Here is a 6,045-nt window from a genome sequence, read left to right as displayed (position 1 = left end):
GAGGGATGGACCAGACACACCCTGGAGCCCTCCTACAGTCCCTCCCTGGATGGTCAATCTCCCGCATCCCTCCCTGGCCCCAGTTGTGCACTGGTGGGGTCCCTCAGCCTGGCCTGCACCCTCTCCAAACCCCCCCCCCCCCCCCGCCCCCGCTCAAGATCCCGGCCAACTAATGCCTTCCACCCCTCCTCAGGTGCTCAAATGCTGAAATACCAGTGACCTTGGGCTTGTATTTTAATTATCAGTATAAATTTGAGGTGAGAAGGGTCCTCTGAATTTTTTTTTCCCTATTAAAATGCATCCTCTCATTTAGAAACACCAGAAATTGTTCTATTCCTTTCCTCTCGAGTCCCCTCATCTGGGCAACATCTGGGTCACCTCTAAGGTAGGGCCTTCAACCTTTTTATTGGGGAGCCGGATGAGAGCTGGTTTTGCTAACTTGGGAAGAGGGCAGAACTCTGATTCAGGCCTTCAGCTGACAGGTAAGTGAAGGGAGAGGCGTAAATCTCCTACTAATCAAGTTTTCTCGCTCCAAGCACCCCGCTTCCCTCTTAGTTTTTTTCCATGTGGCTGCAGGTCTGGCCAGAGCCTGACGTGTAATTAAAATAACCTAATTTAACTGATTGATCTACCTCGGGGTGGGAAATGTCCAGAACTGGAGACACACGGGGCAAGTTTCAGGCTCTGGCCAGACCTGCTGACATTAACGGGCAGGGGGAGTTTCAAGTATCAGGATAGAAGGGGGTTCAGGTGGGACGCAGGCCGTATGAGGGGATAGGACATGTTCTGATGCAAGATCTATTGTAAAGTCCCCTTGGCAATCCTCTGGTGCTCTGGACCTCACTCTCCTCAGAATGCAGGACCAAAGTGTGAACCCCAAACCATGCCCTTCCAGGGGGGTGCCTTTGTGATAATCCCCCGGGCCCTACACCTGTGACATGGCATGCTTTTCATGTCCGGTGGATGCTGAAACAAGTGAGGTGCATGCTGGAGTGGGAGCCCTGCACCCCATGTCCTCATCTGTGAGTGAATCCCACAGGCAGGCAGCCCCTGGCCCAGTGCAGCTGCCCGCCAGGCCCAACAAAGGAACCTTCTGCAAAGCAACCCTCTCCCCAAAGCTGCCTTCTGCGTTCAGCCCCACTCAATGGGCCTCGCCAAGGCTGAAATGAGGAGCAAAGGAACCCTGGGCCCCGGCCCCGAAATTACAAGTGTGGCCTTGGGACCATCGCCTCTGCCCTGCAGACGGCAGTTCACCTCATTATGATAATCAGTGTGTTTTTCCTTCACAGACAAAGAAGGCTCCTTAGGAGAGGAACACTGGAGCCCAGCAGCTCCCTCATTAGCGTCTGCAGCCTCTTCCTTGACGAGGGCCAAGACTAGCCCTGTGTTCATTAAGGGAAAAGGGCGGAAAGTGCAAGGAAACTGAAAAACACAGCTGGGGGGAGGGGAAGGGCTTTCTGTTGGCCATTCATTCATTGAAAGACCATGTGTACCTTCAGGACTTAATCACCAGCCCAGGGGCCAGGGAGAGTTTAACCAGGATGAAGGCGGTAAAGAGGTTAAACTTGATAGGAGTTAAAACCCCAAAACGGGGCAATTTGATTTGAAAGCTTCCTGGGACTTGTCAGTTGGATCATTAATTTAAAAGCTTTTTCCTGTTTATTTTAGCCCAACCCGACACTGGAGGAAACCTTTCCCTAGCTGTGTTTTCCGTCGATGTTAATATTTTCTAAGTCCCCTTCCCTACTTTATTGTCTTTGGGGCCTTTTCTCATTCTTTTCTTTCTCTCCCACCTCTTCCACCCCTCCTCCCCCCACTTCTTTCTTCTCTCTATGGTCCTCCCCGTGGGAACTTTACCTGTAAGAAAATCTGCTGGTGGCTCTAATTGAATTTTCTCACGAATACTTTAATGAACCTTATTTCAAGTCCCTCAAATAGTGTCTGGTTCTTACCTGCAAGAGAGTTCGCCAGACCTGCCAGGTGAACATTATTAATCCTATTTTGTGACTGAGAAAAAAGTGGCTTGGAGAAACTGACCTAACTTAGGGCCTCAGCACTAGGGTGGGTCAGCCAGGACTCAACTCCAAGGAGGGATGGTGAAGGGCAAGGTACAGAAGTTGGGAGCTCTGGCTACCTGAGGTCCTAAGAGAAGGGATGCTGGGTGGGGCAGGGGTCCCTGTGGATTCTAGAGGGAGTGCATGTCAATAGGTGTGAACCCGGGCCCAAGAGCCACATGAGAGGAAGACTGGAAATGTGTCCTGTGTCCATGAGCTGGAACCTGCCTAGGCTTAAGCTACCGAAAAGTCATTACCTTAGTGAAAGCCGCTCGACGGAGTAGAGAAGGCAGGAAGCAGTGGATTGAAGAGGAAATTGGAGGTGAGGAAGGAAGACAGCAAGTGGAGACAGGCCTTTGGAGAAGCGTGGCTGCGAAAGGAAAGAGAGAGACGATAGTGGCCAGACAGGAGGAGCCGGAGGCTCAGGCTGCAGAGAGAGCAGTTAGGAGGTCGGAGGGGATAAGTGGAGGCTGGAGGTGAGACAGGAATGACCAGTGCAGAGGGCACCTCTTCCTTTACAACGCAAGAGGCAAGGGGGGTGCAAATGCGTGTGGACCCCAATCTGAAGGGCCCCTTGACAGCCTCAGATCCCCTGGGAGGCGGTAGGCCAGCCCCGGGTCGGGACAGGGAGTTGTGAGGTTCAAATGAATTGACAATTGCAAAAAGGCCTTTGCAAATGGCAAAGGAAGACTTAACAGTTCACTGTATTTACTCGCTGGTCGTGGGAGGCCTGAGTTTACAGCCCACTCAGATCTCACTGGGGCCTGGATTTCACTGACCATAAATTATGCGTCCTTACATTAAGGATGTAAAAAGCAGTGGCAAAAGCCTCTGGAAGACAAAAGGTTCCCTCCTAATAGCCTGGATTAACTCAAAGCAGATCTCCGCCCACTTCATTCGTCACCTTCCAAGTCACCCTTCCACCTTCATTTGCCATATAATCCAATCAGGCCCTTTCAGAGGCCCGGGAGCTATTGTCTACACCAAGCTGGGCTTCTCAAAGCGGCCTGAGTTGTTTTTGTCTTGTCTGGACAAAACTGCTTGGCTTAAAAGGGGACGAAAAAAAAGTGCTGGTCAAATGAGGACCCCAATTAGCTTCCAAGAGACTGTTTGCATCATCTTTGTGTCACGTACCAGGCCTGGTGTGCTGGGCACATTGTTGGTGTTCAGAAAAGGTTTGTTGAATTAATTCTGTTTTTATTCATTTTGAAATTTATTTATTGAGCGCACACACTCACAGCACCTACTGGGTGCTCGCCCAATTACTAGGGCCAGGCATGCGAACAATCAGAGTGTTAAGGACCTTGCAATTTCCACAGCAATTTGCAAAGCACTTTCCCAGTAGTTACATCATTTGGTCTTCAAAAGCACCGTGTGGGGTAGATAAAGGCGGGTGGGTTTTTTTTTAATTTTTAATCCTCATTTAGACCATGAAAGGAACTGAGACCTGGAGAAGTTAAGCCACTTGTGTAAGGTCACACCATTATTGAGGTGGAGCCAGCACATGGTAGCAGCATTGGGGCCACCCAGACCCCCAAGGCCACCCTAGGCAGCTAGGATTTCAAACAGACGGTCCTGCTGTCAAATGCTTGATTAGAAATCAAGAGCTCTGAGTCTAACTCTGGGCCAGGGGGGTAAGAGGTAGCTACAATGTCACCCAGGGTCCAACTCTGACCCCTCGTCTTGCCAGCAGTATGACAAAATACTTACGTTCCTCCAGCCTCAGTGCCCTCACTGTAAATGTGAATAAATCCTGTCCCATAGAAGGGCCATTGAATCCCCACCCACCTTTATAAAATGACTCAAGTCAAGGCCAAATTCATTCTTATCTGTAAATGATCACCACCTATATGTCTGACATAGAAATAACATATTCAAAGATCATAGAAAGTGCTCTGGAAATGACTGCATGCATAATAGATGTTCCTATTCAAGTCAGCCCATCCCCCTTCTTGGTGGCGCCCTACCTGTGCAGGAGAGCCCCGTGGACAGGGGCTGGCGGAGAGCTGTGGGGAAGATAAACAAGAGGCATCAGACAAGTGACACTGATGGGGATGGACTGACCTATCAAACTTTCAACAAATGTTTGCTGAACACCTCCTCATGCCCAGCCCTGTCCCCAGCTAATTTGGCTCATTTAATACTCACAACAACCCTAGGAGGTTGCTCTTCTCATCACCATTCCCCGGAAAGGACAAGGATGCCCATGACGTCAGGGCTCATGCTCATTCCAGAAGCCCACCACGGCTTTGGAAATGCCAGTAAGATGCTGGCGGAGCCCTTGGCCCAGGTCCCCCTCCTGAGAAGTTCCCAAAGGGGTCCTTCTGTTCAGGACATCATCCGGGCAACAATAGGGTCAGCTGAGAAAAACTGACACCTTCTTGGGGAGGGAAACACTCCAGGTCGCTGGCATATTAACACAAGCAGAGACTTACAGGAAAGTATTCATAGCAATAGGCACAAGCATAGCAAAGGTCAGGGGTGAATGTCCAATGCCCCCTCACTAGGGCATCGGATTAAGTCTTTAGCCAAGAGGAACAGCTGCTTGGTCAGTTCTGGTCCTCTTCAGCCTCCGTGGTCCTGGTCCTGTGGGGTCTCTGCCAGTGGCTGCTTGGTATACTGGTGGGATCCAGAAATGGGTGCTCCTGAGGTCTTCTGCAATTGATCAAAGGTTAAAGGAACCACTCAAAAGCCCAATTCTAGGTATTAATTAAAATTTAAATCAGTTAATTCTAACTAAAACTAATTAGTTAAAATTTAAAATTGTCCTTTAATTGCTCATGGGTCCGGGGATAGTGGGAGGAGTGTGGCAGGGGTGGATTTGGCCGCCATGTTGTACATAAACCACCACAAGGAGGGGTTGCATACCGTAAGGTGGAGATGAGCAGCAAGCACCTTGGCAGCAGCTGGGCATCGACAGGTGGTCCTTGAAGACACGGAGGTGAATGGTGATGTCATCCCTGAAGAGAGAACCTATAGCATAGGAGGGGGCCATATTAGAAACCATCTTGATGACCTCTAATGGCCAGCGCAGGAACAGCAGAGAGAGGGAGGGGGCAGTCAGAGGGAAAGGAGGGGGGAGTGGAAGAGAAAGGAGGAGGGAGGGGTGAGGAGGGAAGTGGGAGGGGTGAGGAGGGAAGAGGGAGGGGTACAGAGGGAGGAAGGAGTCAGAAAGAGGAGGGGGTAAAGGGGAGGATGAGGGAAACGGGAGGGGAGGGGGAAGGGGAGAAATGGGAGGGGTCAGAGAGATGGGAGAAATAGGAGGGGGAGGAGGAAGGGCAGAAATGGGAGAGGAGGAGGGAGAGAAGTGGGAGGGGAGGAGGGAGAGAAGTGGGAGGGGGTAAGGAGGAGTTGATTGACAGGACACAAGTGTTAACTGTGCGCACGCGCAAACTCAAGCCGAATTTGGCGGGCTGAGAACATTTGCAGGCACCGACCGCTAGGGGGAGCACAGTCAGCTCCAGAGCCCAAGAGCACAGCCACCTGCGGAGGGCGCCTCTCGTCCCTCCCGTGCCTGGCCCGCAGCTGCCGGGGCAACAGCTGGCATAGGATGGGCGGGAGAGCGCCCAACAGGTCTCAGGCTATGAGGGTGGGCACAGCCCACCCCAGCTCATCACACAAGACCACTAAGACCCCTAAAACGCAGGCACGCCATCACCAGCCAGAATCCACCTGTGGACACGCGGCAGCACCCCCACGCAACCGCCCAGAGGGCCTTCTGTGTCTCGCAACAGTGGGGGTCACCAAAGAGACATGAGGATATCAAGAAAACACTCGCCATAAGGGTCTTTCCAGAACATGATTCCACTTTTAGTAAGTAAAAACACAGAAAGCTTGGCCGCGACCTTCGGTAAGTCCAATTAAACAAATTAAAACGTAAAAGATCCGGTTCTCAATACAACACTTTCACTCATTTCAGTGGTCTCTGGACACATGATACAAAGTATGGTATTCTACAAAATAATATAAAGGCGGCCAAAACCACCGCAAC

At 51.1% G+C, this 6,045-nt stretch overlaps 2 long non-coding RNA genes across 4 annotated transcripts in view; one reads left to right on the top strand and one right to left on the bottom strand.

The window, feature by feature from the left end:
• Nucleotides 1-2,239, top strand: part of LOC107183553 — a 2,973-nt gene extending 734 nt beyond the window's left edge. The window contains exon 2 of the long non-coding RNA XR_001514342.1: nt 194-2,239. This is a non-coding gene — a long non-coding RNA (uncharacterized LOC107183553). The remainder of the gene's footprint in view (nt 1-193) is intronic.
• The window catches only part of LOC102763324, a 39,579-nt gene that overhangs the window by 31,370 nt on the left and 2,164 nt on the right, over nt 1-6,045 (bottom strand). For all 3 annotated transcript variants that reach the window (XR_001514339.1, XR_001514340.1, XR_001514341.1), the window contains exons 3-5: nt 4,923-5,027; nt 4,022-4,709; nt 2,312-2,424 (exon numbers count right to left, since the gene is read on the bottom strand). This is a non-coding gene — a long non-coding RNA (uncharacterized LOC102763324). The remainder of the gene's footprint in view (nt 1-2,311; nt 2,425-4,021; nt 4,710-4,922; nt 5,028-6,045) is intronic.

Source organism: Myotis davidii, unplaced genomic scaffold (genome assembly GCF_000327345.1).
Source record: "Myotis davidii unplaced genomic scaffold, ASM32734v1 scaffold60, whole genome shotgun sequence".
Taxonomy (NCBI): Eukaryota; Metazoa; Chordata; class Mammalia; order Chiroptera; family Vespertilionidae; genus Myotis; species Myotis davidii.
Note: the sequence above shows the minus strand (reverse complement) of the source record. Positions and strands in the feature narration are given on the sequence as shown.